Source organism: Protopterus annectens, chromosome 3.part1 (assembly GCF_019279795.1).
Source record: "Protopterus annectens isolate FY-2018-M chromosome 3.part1, PAN1.0, whole genome shotgun sequence".
NCBI lineage: Eukaryota > Metazoa > Chordata > Ceratodontiformes > Protopteridae > Protopterus > Protopterus annectens.
In genome coordinates this window covers 1,036,418,416-1,036,432,157 of record NC_056732.1, presented here as the reverse complement: position 1 = coordinate 1,036,432,157, position 13,742 = coordinate 1,036,418,416, and the positions used below count along the sequence as shown (strand labels likewise).

Here is a 13,742-nt window from a genome sequence, read left to right as displayed (position 1 = left end):
AGCCCTTTGCTGTGCTCCAAAGAAAAAATCTCTTCCATTTATCAGCATAAACTTTTCTAGTACTAGGCCGCCTGGCTTCCAAAATGACATCTAAAACCTGTTGTGGAAGCTGAGACTCCACCGGCTTCATTACACGATACGCCAGGCTGTTAGATGCAGGGACTGCACCCGAACATTGAGAAAATGATTGTTTGACTGGGACAACAAATGAGGAACCTGTGGCAAAGGCCAAGGAGGCTCCTGAATTAAACTCCTCAGTAGAGGATACCAATGCTGACGAGGTCAATCTGGTGCTATTAGAATCATGCAAGGCTTGTCCCTCCTGGCTTTCAAGAGTACTTTGGGAAGAAGAGGCAGAGGGGGAAAAGCATAAACGTGAAGGTTGTTCCAACTGAAAGATAGAGCATCCACTTTCCAAGCATTTGGGTGGAACAACTTTGTGCAAAATGTTGGCAGTTGGAAATTCAGAGGAGAAGCGAACAGATCTATGTCTGGAGTTCCCCAAGCCACGGTCAACTGTTTGAATACCTGAGAGTCCAGTTTCCACTCGTGGGGATCCACAATTTGCCTGCTCAATACATCTGCTAGGGAGTTCTGTGCTCCTGGCAGAAACCGTGTGAAGATTGATGTGCAAACTCAGAGCAGTCTCCCACAAAATCATTGCTTGTCTGCAAAGAGGGTAGGAATGGGTTCCCCCCCTGCTTGTTGATGTACCACATGACTGTTGTGTTGTCTGTTTGAATCAACACCTGTCCCGGCTGAAGTAGGTCCTTGAAGGCTGTCAAGGCAAATTGGACTGCTAACATCTCCTTCATGTTGATATGCAAATGTAGTAGTTTGGGAGGCCACGTGTCTTGTATCCATTTTCCATTGAAGTGTGCTCCCCAAGCCAAGTCCGAGGCATCCGTCGTTAGTATCTGACTCGCCTCTGGTCGGATCACAGAGAGTCCCTTGTTTAGGTGACATTCCTGAGCCCACCACAAGAATTCCTTCTGGATGCAAGGTATAATCCGAATAACAGTGTCCAAACCGTGGCAGTGTTGAGTCCACACACTTTTGAGATACCATTGTATCTTCCTCATATGCAGTTTGGCATTGGGAAGTACTAGGATGCAAGATGCCATGAACCCCAAGGCTTGAAGGACTGTCCTTGCAGTCAGCCTGGACATTACTGATAACTGCTGGAAGTACAGATGAAGAGATCTTTGTTTGTCCGGGGTCAGAAATGCCATCTGAGAAGCTGTATTCAGTCTCACACCCAGAAAGCACATGTCCTGAGAGGGTACTAGACTGGACTTTATTTCGTTCACAGAATACCCTAGGCACCTTAAAACTGCCATTACATACTGGAGATGTTGTAGTAACTTGTCCTTGTTTTGAGCAAGAATCAGGCAATCGTCCAGATAAGGATAAATTTGTATTCCTCTCTGTCTGAGGAAGGCAATCACAGGAGCCAGAACTTTTGTGAATACCCTGGGTGCAGTAGATAAACCAAAGGGCAATGCAGAGAACTGATAATGAGAAGTACCAGCCCGGAATCTCAGGAATCTCCTGCAGCTGGTTCTGATAGGGATGTGAAGATAGGCCTCTTTGAGATCCAGGGTTACCATCCAGTGATCTTTGCCTAGCATAGGCAGAAGTTGTTGTAAAGTTAACATCTTGAACTTTGGGATGTCTAGGTAGGTATTGAGAATGGACAAATCCAGAATTGGCCTCCAAGTGTTTCCTTTCTTTGGCACTAGGAAAAGGCGGGAATAAAAACCTAGGCCTACTTCTGACGGAGGGACCACCTGAATTGCCCCCATCTGCAAAGGTAAAGAAATTTGCTCCTGAGCCTCCATCCTTTGCTGAGGAGGCACATCCGGCATGCCTTTGAAAGGAGGAAAGGTGTGAAAATAAAACTTGTACCCTTGATTTATTATATCCAACACCCATTTGTCCTGGGTGACCAAATGCCAGTTTTGCTTGAAAAGTTCCAACTTTCCTCCTAGAGGAGCTGCCAGTAAAGAAGGGTCTGGCAGCGGAAGATACATGTCATTGGGTCTGTTTACGAAAGGGCTGACCCCTGCCCTCACCAGAAGACTGTGCAGGAGAACTCCAAGTCCTAGGTCTGAAAGAACCCTGAGTGTGGGCTCTGCCTCTACCACGTCTAGACCTGCCCTTAGACTGATAATCCGAAGAAGGGTAAGACCATCCCCTAGCAGGCCAATTCCTACTAAACTTAGGGGGCTGCACCTGCATAAAATCCTTGACCGCCTGCATAGACTTAGCCTTATCTTCCATCTTTTTCAAAACTGATTCCACAGGAAGACCAAAAAGTACTTCCGATTGAAGAGGAGCATCCAAAATCCGAGCCTTAACATGCTCTGACAAATTTTGATCCTTAAGCCAGGCATGTCTACGAATAACTGAACCTGTAGCAGCCACCCTGGATGTAGCCTGAAGAGCATCGAAACCACACTGTAAAGAATGCTTGCCAACTTGATCTGATGCATGAACCAACTCCTGGAGTTCCTTACACTCTATACCCTCAGACAAAGCATCCACCTTAGATTTCAATTGACCCAACAAAAAGTTCTGATACTTCAGCATATGAAATTGGCAATTAAGCTCTTATAGCTAATGTAGATGAGGTGTATACTTTTTTCCCCCACCTATCTAAAGCTCTAGAATCTTTATCCAAAGGAACAGGATTCTTAACCACAGAAGCCCTAATACCCTTCGGACCTTGAATAATAGTTTCCGGATCAGCTCTAGGACTTTTGTACAAATACTTATGAGCTTCTGGAACTCTATAATATCTGTCCGGCTTAACAGGGGCAGGAGGCAAAGAATCAGGATTAAGGGAAGATTCAGAAAAAACATCCTGAACAACATCTAAGACAGGAGGAATAGCCAAGGGCCTATGCTGTGGTAGAAACAAAATTCCCTAAGCCTCTTCCGAGAATCTGAAAAATCCTGGCCTTCCCACTTAAAATGTTCCCTCATGGAATGTAAAGTCTCAGAAAAAGAAAATTCCTCTGGAGGAGAAGCAGAAGGACAGGAATCCTCTGCATCCGAGTCTGAATAAGAAGGGAAATCCTGAATTTCCTCAGCTGAGGAATCAGAGTAGTCAGAGGAATGATCCATTCCCTCTAAATCTGCCTCCACCCTAGGCCTTTTCTCTGGGGGGGGCATAGAACCCCTGATCAAAGTAATCAAGTCCTCCGCCATTTTCAGCATATGTTTTTTAGGAACAGGGGCTGAAGAGCTAGAACCATGACCAGGGCTAACAAGACAAGGTTTGGCTTTAGCATGGCCTTTAGTCACTGAAGTAGAAGGCCTAATAACCTTCTGTAAGGATGGAACTACAGACACCTGAGAAGCACCCTCAGCTGGGCCTAAATCCGGAGAGGCCAACTCCTGCAAAAGTAAAGGTTCCCCCTGGGATTCAGCCGAACCCTTGGCAGGATCCATAGATTCAACCGGAGGCTCCTGTGAACTGGCGTCCGTAACGGACAACTCATCCGGTTTAGACTTCACAGATTTGTCCCTACACTTTTTAGCGGTAGCGGGCGTCGGAGGATCCGACGGCATGTTATAATTACACCGTTTACCAAACACAAGCCTGGCACAGTCTAATCTCCTTTTAATGGTGCGCTTATTAAATCTAGCACAAAAGCGACACCCGACCACGTCGTGCTCAGGCCCCAAGCAAGGAATACAGAAAGAGTGATAATCCCTTTGAGGTATCTGTTTCCCACAAGAAATGCAATTATTAACTTTTTCTGACATCCGGAAACTGAGGCAAGAAAAAGACAAAGATTTCCCCAACGGGGTACTTAGCCCAACTTGGTCTTCGGTCTGAAACTCGAAAAAAGACAATTTCAGAACGCCGAACGGCACTCGCAAACGCTGCTTCTGCTTCGGACCACGCGGCAAGAAAGACTGAGGATATGGCGTCGGTCATGCGCTTAAGTACTACTACGTACTGACGTCAGCTCCAGGCAACAATGACCGACGCCAGCCCAGCTCTTTGGTATTCGGGCCGATCGAGGACAGCGGACTACCCACAGGTTATGACTGCAGCAATGTGAGACGAAGAACATCGTACAGTTGTGTACACTTACCATAAATGTAGATGTTCGAGTGTATTCACTGTTGCAGTCATCACACTAGGGTTATCTGCCTGCAGGTAGCCCTCAGTTGGCCCGAATACCAGAGTCATGGGATTTCAGCGTCGGTTGCTGTCGCCTCTTCTATGACGTCAGGTTGTCAAGGGTATACAACATGCAGCCGATGCCTTTACATCAGTTTTTCTTGCCCCAGATGTCAGGAGCTCCCAAAATAGGTAGCTATTAGTTGGTGTGGAACACCTCCAGTAAGAAGTAAATACCCCCATCATAAAAGAGGGCCATAAAGAGGATAGGTAGAAAGGATATAGAAAAGAGGGAGGGAAACCAGGACTGCAACAGTGAATACACTCGAACATCTACATTTATGTTAAGTGTACACAACTGCACTATGTTCTTCACGTTTCACTGTTACAGTCATCACACTTGGGTTGATTCCCAAAGCTGAGGAAGGGTTGATGCAGTCAAGAAGTGTTAAGGCTGGCTAGCAGGCCTTGTAAGACTGCTGTAGCAAATCCCGCTCTGGATTTAGAAAAAAATAGGTAAGTGGTAATGCTTGGTGAATGCATGTACAGAACTCCAGGTTGCAGCTTCCAGGATGTCCCTGGTAGGGACTCCACTGAGAAACGCTGTAGAGGTTGAAGTAGCTCTAGTGGAATGAGTTCTGATCCCCAGAGGGGTAGGTTTTCCATGGTGCTTGTAGCAGAAATGGATGCAGTGTGCTATCCATTTGGAAATGGTTTGCTTTGAAATGGCCTTGCCCTCTGCCCCTGTAGCAAAGCTGACTGCCAGCTGGTCAGATTTTCTGAAAAGCTTAGTCCTGTCAAGCTAGGACCTGAGCTGTCTGTGCATGTCCAAGGAGTGCAGGATCCTTTCCCCTTTATTCTGAGGATTAGGGAAAAATGTCGGCAAAGGGATGGATTGGTTTAAAGCCACAATAGATACCACCTTGGGGATAAAGGAAGGGTTAGTCCTGAGGGAAACCCTGTCAGCATGGAAAATAATGAAGGGCTCCACCGCCATTAATGCCTATAACTCAAACACTCTTCTTGCTGAAGTAATAGCCAGAAGTAAGGCTGTTTTCCAAGAGAGGGATTTTAACTCTGCTGAAGCAGCAGGTTCAAAAGGGGAGAAGTGTGAATTTCTCCAGTACAAAGTTAATGTCCCAGGTCGGGGTGGGAGCTCTCCTAGGTGGCCTTAAATTGTTAGCTCCTCTCAGGAACTGTTTGATGAGAGGGTGAGAAAAAAGAGGAGGTTCAGTATTATAATGAGCTGAGATTGCAGAGGCATGAATCTTAATGGATGAGAAGGATAGGCCCCTGTGGAGCAGCTCTGCTAGGTAATCAAGGATTTGAGGTAAGGTGGGCACAGCTGTGTCCTTTCCCTGAGACTGACTCCAAGAACAATATCTTTTCCACTTTCCAGCATAGGATTTCTTAGTATTAGGCCTTCTGACCTCAAAGATGACGTCCAGCACCTGTTTGCTGAGGGATGCTGGTGGTGCATTTAGGGAATAAGACAGGCTGCTAGGTTTAGGGATTGCAGCTGCGGATGCAAAATCTGTCCCTCCTGCTGAGACAGCAGGGAAGGTGTGTGATGTAGGTGCCAGGGTGGCACTGCTGTCAGACTGCGTAGGAGTGGGTACCAGTGCTGGCGTGGCCAGTCTGGTGCAATAAGGATTCCCTTTGGCCTGACCTATTTGATCTTGAGTAGCACTTTTGAAAGGATAAGGCGTCCATCTTCCAGGCTCTGCTCTGAGGATTCCTGGGGCAACATTTGCTCAATTGGTGGTTTTGGGGGGAAGCAAAAAGGTCCACCTCCGGTGTTCCCCACATCTGAGTTAGAAGTTTGAATGAGTTGGGGTCCAGTTTCCACTAGTGAGGGTCCAGTAGATTTCTGCTTAAGTCGTCTGCCAGTAGATTTTGCTTATCTGGCAGGAATTGAGCTAGTAGGTGCACTTGGATGCTCAAGACTGTGTTCCACAGAGTCATGGCTAACTTCCGCCTTGCTTGTTTATGTACCACATAACTGTGGTGTTGTCTCTCTTTATCAGGAGCTGTCCTGGAAGGATAAGGTATTTGAAGACTGTCAGAGTATTCTGTACAGCTAGCATCTCTTTTTGATTGATATGCAATGGAATTTGTTCTGGGCTCCATTTGCCTTGAATGCACCTGCCTGCCCTGTTGTCAGGGTTTGGGCGGCAAGGGGTTGAGAGAAAGGAAGTCCCTTGTGGTTTCATGCTTCTGCCCACCAAAGGAACTCTGCCCTTAGACAAGGTATGATAGGAATCACTGTTACCAAGTCCTGGGAATGTTGAAACCAGAGACTTTTTAAGTACCACTGAAGTTTCCTCATATGCAGTCTTGCATATGGAATCAGCAGAATGCATGAGGCCATGAACCCTACGGCTTGCAGTATTTTCCTTGCAGATAGATGGGTTTTGTTTGCCATTAGTTTGAAATAGTTTGTCAAATGGGCCTGCTTTTCCGGAGTGAGGAATGCATCTGGGAAGTTGTGTTCAAGCTTGCTCCCAGGAATACAATTTGTTGGCTGGGCAACAGTTTATTTCTTTTCGTTGATGGTGTATCCCAGTGAAGTTAGAAGTCCTTTTACAAATGTCAGGTGCTGAAGTAGCAACTCCTGACTGTCCGCCTGAATCAAGCAATCGTCCAAGTATGGGTATATTTGAATATTTCTCTGCCTGCAGTTTGCAATGGCGGGAGCCAGGCATTTTGTGAAAACTCTGGGCGCAGTAGATAAGCCAAAGGGAAGTGCAGAGAACTGATAGTGCATAGAGCCTTCCCTGAAACGTAGATATTTCCTGCAAGACTCCCTTATGGGGATGTGCAGATAAGCTTCTTTTAAGTCTAGGGTGACTAACCAGGCATCCTTGGCTAGCACAGGAAGAAGCTGTTGCAGTGTAAGCATTTTGAATTTTGGGACCACCAGAAAGGTGTTGAGAATTGATAGATGCAGGATAGGGCGCCAAGGGCCCTCTTTTCTGGGCACCAGGAACAGTCTGGAGTAGAAACCCTGCCCCCTTTGTTCTACTGGAACAGGTTGAATAGCCCTGATATGGAGAAGGGAAAGTACTTGCTTTTGAGCCTCTGCCCACTGGTTTGGAGGAAAGTCTTTCAACCCGCTTGGAGTTGGCAGGCAGTGAGTGGAAGTAGAATCTGTATCCCTGGGATACAATTTTTAGGACCCATCGGTCCTGAGTAATGGACATCCATTTTTTTGCATGAAGGGCGAGTTTTCCTCCTAGGGGCACAAGTACTTGGGCATGGCTGGGAAGGATAATAGGAAAGTCATTGTGAACTTTTTCCATATGGGGGTGGCTTACCACTTCCTGGTTTTGAGGTGGAAACACTCCATTGTTTAGATCTCTGCATACCCTGAGACTGCAGTCTTGGTGGTCTGTTTCCCCCTGGCTGTGGACTGAGAAGGCCTGACAGGGACTGGAAAGGACCAGTTTTTTGAAGGCCAATGCCTACTGAAACTAGGTGGCTGCACCTGTAAGAAATCTTTGATGGTTTGCATAGATTTAGATTTTTCTTCCATCTTTTTAAGAACTTCTGCTTTTGTGCCAAACAAACACTCCTGATTTAATGGAGAATCTAGTAATTTTGCTTTGACATGGTCAGGCAAGACTTGTTCCTTTAGCCAAGCATGCGTTCTCAGTAGAAACCCAGTGACAGCAGCCCTGCAAGATGCTTCTAAGGCATCACACCCACACTGCAAAGTATGTTTACTAACTTGACTTGCAGAATGCATTAACTCATATAAATGTTTATTTACTGCACAATCTAGAAATAACACAATTTTTTGTTTAATTAGTTCCATAATATGATGCTGGTAATTCAACATATGAAAAGTACAGTTGTGTACACTTACCATAAATGTAGATGTTCGAGTGTATTTACTGTTGCAGTCATTACATTTGGGTTATCTGCTTGCAGTAGCTTTCAGTCGGCCCGATTCACAAAGTCTTGGGTCCTGCGTTGGTTGCTGTTCCTTCTTCCATGACGTCAGGTCGTCAGGGGTATTAAAACATGCAGCCGACGCCATTCCATCAGTTTTTCTTGCCCCAGATGTCAGGTGCCCCCCTAATGGGAAGCAATTAAATTTAAAATACAAGGATATACCTCTAACAAAAAAGCAAATACACCAAAAAGCTTTTTGAGCATAGTAAGTGAGAGTAGAGGTATAGCCAAAAGAAGAATGGGGACTGGAGGGAGGGTAACCAGGAATGCAACAGTGAATACACTCGAACATCTACATTTATGGTAAGTGTACACAACTGTACTATGTTCTTCGTGTTTCACTGTTGCAGTCATTACATTTGGGTAGATTCCCAAAGCTAAGGTTGGGAGGAGGAATTTAAATAGAATTAGGACCAGCTATAAGGCCCTGCAAGACTGCAGTGGCAAAACCAGCTCTGGATTTATTGAAAATTGGCAAATAATAATGCTTGGTGAAAGTATGTACAGAACTCCAGGTAGCAGCTTCTAGGATGTCCCTTGTAGGGACACCCCTGAGAAAGGCTGTAGAGGTAGATGCAGCCCTGATTGAATGGGGTCCGATGCCCTGTGGGATAGGTTTTCCATGGTGTTTATAGCAGACATTAATGCAGTGGCCTATCCATTTTGAAATGGTTTGCTTTGAAATGTCTTTCCCCTCTGTCCCTGCAGCAAATGCCTCAAGCAGTTGTTCAGATTTCCTTTGAGGTTTAGTCCTGTCCAAGTAGAATCTAAGTTGTCTGTGCACATCTAAGGAGTGCAGTATCCATTCCCCTTTGTTCTGTGGGTCAGCAAAGAAGGTAGGCAAATGAATGGACTGATTAAGAGCCACACTGGATACCACCTTGGGCATGAAGGAGGGACTGGTTCTGAGGGACACCCTGTCTGCATGAAAGATGATGAAAGGCTCCACCGCATGAAAGATGATGAAAGGCTCCACTGCCATAAGGGCCTGTAACTCTAGATACCCTTCTTGCAGAAGTGAATGCTAAAAGGAAAGCTGTTTTCCAGGAAAGGAATTTTAAATGTGCAGTAGCAGCTGGCTCGAAAGAAGGAAGAGTGAGTTTCTCCAAGACAAAGTTAAGGTCCCAGGCTGGAGTTGGAAATCTCCTCAGTGGCCTTAAATTTTTGGCCCCTCTGAGGAACTGCTTGAGCAGTGGGTGAGAGAAGAGGGGAGGCTCTGTGCTCTAATGAGCTGAAATGGCTGAGGCATGAATTTTGATGGAAGAAAAGGACAAGCCCTAATGAAGCATCTCAGTCAAACATTGTAGAATCTGAGTTAATTGGGCACTGCTGCACTCATCCCTTGAGATTGGTTCCCGGTACAAAATATTTTCCATTTTGCAGCACACGATTTTCTAGTACTAGGCCTCCTAGCCTCTAAAATGATATCCATCACTGATTCACTAAGAGGTGGTAAAGGAGATATTAGGTAATTAACCAGACTGCTAGGTTCAGGGTTTGCAGCTAAGGGTGCAGAATGTGGTTCTCCTGTTGAGGCAACAGAGAAGGAGTCCAAGGCAGGTGCCATGGGGCCAAGCGTGACACACTGCACAGGAGGGGGTACCAGTGTTGGCGTGGCCAGTCTGGTGCAATTAAAATTGTCCTTGGCTTGTCCTGTTTGATCTTTAGTAGTATCTCGGAGAGAGAGGCATAGGAGGAAAGGCATAAACTGATAGATTTTTCCAGCAGAAGGATAGAGGATCCACTTTCCAAGCTAGTTTGTAAGGAATCCTTCTGCAAAATTTGTCTAATTGATGGATCTGGGAAAAGGCAAACAAGTCTATACCTGGGCTCCCCCATTTGCTTATCAACATGTTGAAAATCCTTGGTTCCAGTTTCCACTCGTGTGGGCCCATGAGGTTTCTGCTTTGTCCATCCGCCAGTGTATTTAGTTTTCCTGGCAGGAATTGAGCTTGTAGATTTACTTGGTAGCTCAAGGCTGTGTTCCACAATGCCACGGCTAGTCTGCAGAGGGGGTAAGAGTGTGTAACCCCATGCTTATGTACCACATGACCGTAGTGTTGTCCGTTTTTACCATTAGTTGTCCTGGAAGAATGTGGTCCTTGAAGGCTGTCAGAACATTCTGTACAGTTAACATTTCCTTTTGATTTATGTGTAGGTGCATTTGACTTGGATTCTATTTGCCCAGAATGCACTTCCCTACCAGGTGAGCCCCCTATGCATAGTCTGATGCGTCTGTTGTTAAGGTTTGGGCAGAAGGGGGTAGTGTGAATGGTAGTCCCTTGTTTTGGCGGCAGGCCTCTGCCCACCAAAGGAACTCTAGGTGTAGGTAAGGTATGATAGGAGTACTAGCGTCTAGATCCTGTGAATGTTGACACCATAGGCTTTTGAGATACCATTGCAGTTTCCTCATATGTAGCCTTGCATATGGAATTAGAAGAATGCAGGAGGCCATGAACCCCAAGGCTTGCAGTATTTGCCTTGCCAATAACTGGGTTTTTGTGGCCACTTGTTTGAAGTAGGTTGTCAAATGAGTCTGTTTCTCTGGCGTGAGGAAAGCCACCTGGGAAGTTATATTCAAGCTTGCTCCCAGGAATATAATTTGTTGACAGGGTACCAGGTGTGATTTCTTTTCGTTTATGGTGTACCCCAGACAAGTCAGTACCCTTTGAACAAAGGCCAGATGATTCAAAAGTATGTCCTGGCTTTCTGCCTGAATTAGACAATCGTCCAGGTATGGATATATTTGAAAATTTCTTTGCCTGCAGAATGCAATGACTGGAGCTAGGCACTTTGTGAATACCCTGGGCGCAGTAGATAAGCCAAAGGGCAGTGCAGAGAACTGACCGTGCATATAGCGTAGGTCTCTTCTGCAAGACTCCCTGATAGGGATGTGCAGGTATGCTTCTTTTAAGTCTAGTGTTGCCAACCATGCATCTTTGCCTAGCATAGGATGCAGCTGGTGAAGAGTCAGCATCTTGAATTTTGGAATCAGTAGAAAGGTCCAGGATAGGATGCCATGTACTGCGTTTTCTGGGAACCAGAAAAAGTCTTGAATAGAAACCTTGTCCCTTTTCCTCTTCTGGTACCAAATGAATAGCCCCCATGCTTAAGAGAGACAGTACTTGATTTTGGGCCTCTGCCCACTGATTTGGGGGTAGAACTGGCCACCAGCTTGGTGTTGGTAAGGTGTGGAAATTAAATCTGTATCCTTGGGACACTATATTTAAAACCCATTTGTCCTGGGTAATGAGTTCCCAGTTTTTGGCCTGCAGACCAATCTTTCCGCCTAAAGGAGCATTCAGTTGCAGAGTGCTTGGAAGTTTTAAACGCAAGTCATTGAGACAGTTTTCCATAGGGGGGAGTCTTACTACTCCCTGATTTGGGTGTAGAAACCCCCAATGCTTAGTCTTGTGTGCCCCCTGGGACTGAAACAGTACAGTTGTGTACACTTACCATAAATGTAGATGTTCGAGTGTATTCACTGTTGCAGTCATTACATCTGGGTAATCTACTGGCAGATTGCCCTCAGTCGGCCTGATTAACAAAGTCTTGGGTCCTGCGTCAGTTGCTGTCTCTTCTTCTATGTCGTCAGGGGTATAAAACATACAGCTGACACCATTACATCAGTTTTTCTTGCTCCAGATGTCAGGTGCCCCCCAAATGGGGAGCCAAATATTTAAGTAATTAAAAACACAAAAATATACCTCCAAACAAAAGCAAATACACCAGAAAGGCTTTTAAGCATAGTAAAGGAAAGTAGAGGTATAGTAAGAGAAAAGGAGGGGGTTGGAGGGAGGGTAACCAGGACTGCAACAGTGAATACACTCGAGCATCTACATTTATGATAAGTGTACACAAATGTACTATGTTCTTCGTGTTTCACTGTTGCAGTCAGTACATTTGGGTAGATTCCCAAAGCTATGGTTGGGAGGATGGATTTACACAGCATTAGGATCAGCTATAAGGCTCTGCAGGACAGCAGTGGCAAAGCCAGCTCTGGATTTAGAGAAGAAAGGTAAATGGTAATGTTTGGTGAACGTATGAACTGAGCTCCAGGTAGCAGCTTCTAGAATGTCTCTGGTAGGAACACCTCTGAGAAAGGTTGTAGAAGTAGATGCAGCCCTGGTGGAATGAGAACCGATCCCCTGGGGGTAGTTTTACCATGGTGCGTATAGCAGAAATGAATACAATGGCTTATCCATTTGGAAATAGTCTGTTTTGAAATAGCCTTTCCCTCTGCCCCTGCAGCAAAAGTCACCAGTAGTTGTTCAGATTTCCTTAGAGATTTTGTCCTGTTTAAGTAAAATCTAAGTTGTCTGTGTACTTCCAATGAATGCAGAATCTGCTCCCCCTTGTTATGTGGATTGGGAAAGAAAGTTGCCAAATTAATGGTCTGATTAAGAGCCACACTGGATACCACCTTAGGCATGAAGGATGGATTGGTCCTGAGAGACACCCTGTCCACATGAAAAATAATGAAAGGCTCCACAGCCATAAGAACCTGTAATTCGGAAATCCTTCTAGCTGAAGTGACTGCTAAAAGGAAAGCTGTTTTCCAGGAGAGAAAATTTAAGTCTGCAGTAGCAGCTGGCTCGAAAGGAGGGAGAGTGAGTTTTTCCAATACAAAACTGAGGTCCCAGGCAGGGGTTGGAGCTCTCCTGGGTGGTCTTAAGTTTTTGGCCCCTCTGAGATACTGCTTTAGCAGAGGATGAGAGAAGAGGGGAGGTTCTGTGTTTTAATGAGCTGAAATGGCTGAGGCATGGATTTTTATGGATGAAAAGGACAGGCCCTTGTGAAGCATCTCAGTTAAGTATTGTAAAATCTGAGGAATATTGGGCACTGCTATGCTTATCCCTTGTGATTGATTCCAGGCACAGAATCTTTTCCATTTGTCAGCATAAGATTTTCTAGTACTAGGCCTTCTTACCTCCAAAATGACATCCATCACAGGTTTGCTGAGGGATGCTGAGGGTGAGTTTAGGTGATTAGCCACACTGCAGGATTCAAAATTTGGAGCTGAGTGTGCAGAATTTGGTTGTTCTGCTGAGACGGTAAGTAAAGTGTCTGAGGCAGGTGCCATGGTGGAAGATGTGACACACTGCGCAGGAGTGGGTACCAGTGTTGGCGAGGCCAGTCTGGAGCAATCAAAATCATTTTTGGTCTGTCCTGTTTGACTTTTAGTACAACTTTGGAGAGCAGAGGCAGAGGGGGAAAAGCATAGACTGATACAGCATCCACTTTCCAGGCTTTTTTGTGATGAGTTCTTGTGCAGAATTTGTCCAACTGATAGTTCTGGGGTGAGGCAAAAAGATCTATGTCTGGACTCCCCCATATGCGTGTCAACATGTTGAAAATCAGTGGTTTCAGTTTCCATCCGTGTGGGTCCATGAGATTTCTGCTTAGTTCGTCTGTAGTTAGGGTTTGGGCGGCAGGGGTGGAGTGAATGGCAGTCCCTTGTTTTGGTGGCAGGCCTCTGCCCACCATAGGAACTCTAGTTGCAGGCAAGGTATGATAGGAATCATTATTTACAGGCTGTGACAATGCTGACTCTATAAACTTTTTAAGTACCACTGAAGTTTCCTCATATGCAGATTTGCATATGGAATTAGAAGAATGAAGGAGGCCATGAACCCCAAGGCTTGCA

The 13,742-nt window shown here is 45.6% G+C and overlaps 1 protein-coding gene across 2 annotated transcripts in view; it reads right to left on the bottom strand.

Annotated features, from left to right (window-relative positions):
* PTPN2 (protein tyrosine phosphatase non-receptor type 2) overlaps positions 1 to 13,742 on the bottom strand; it is a 2,647,405-nt gene that overhangs the window by 432,791 nt on the left and 2,200,872 nt on the right. The gene's annotated exons all lie outside the window — the stretch shown is intronic.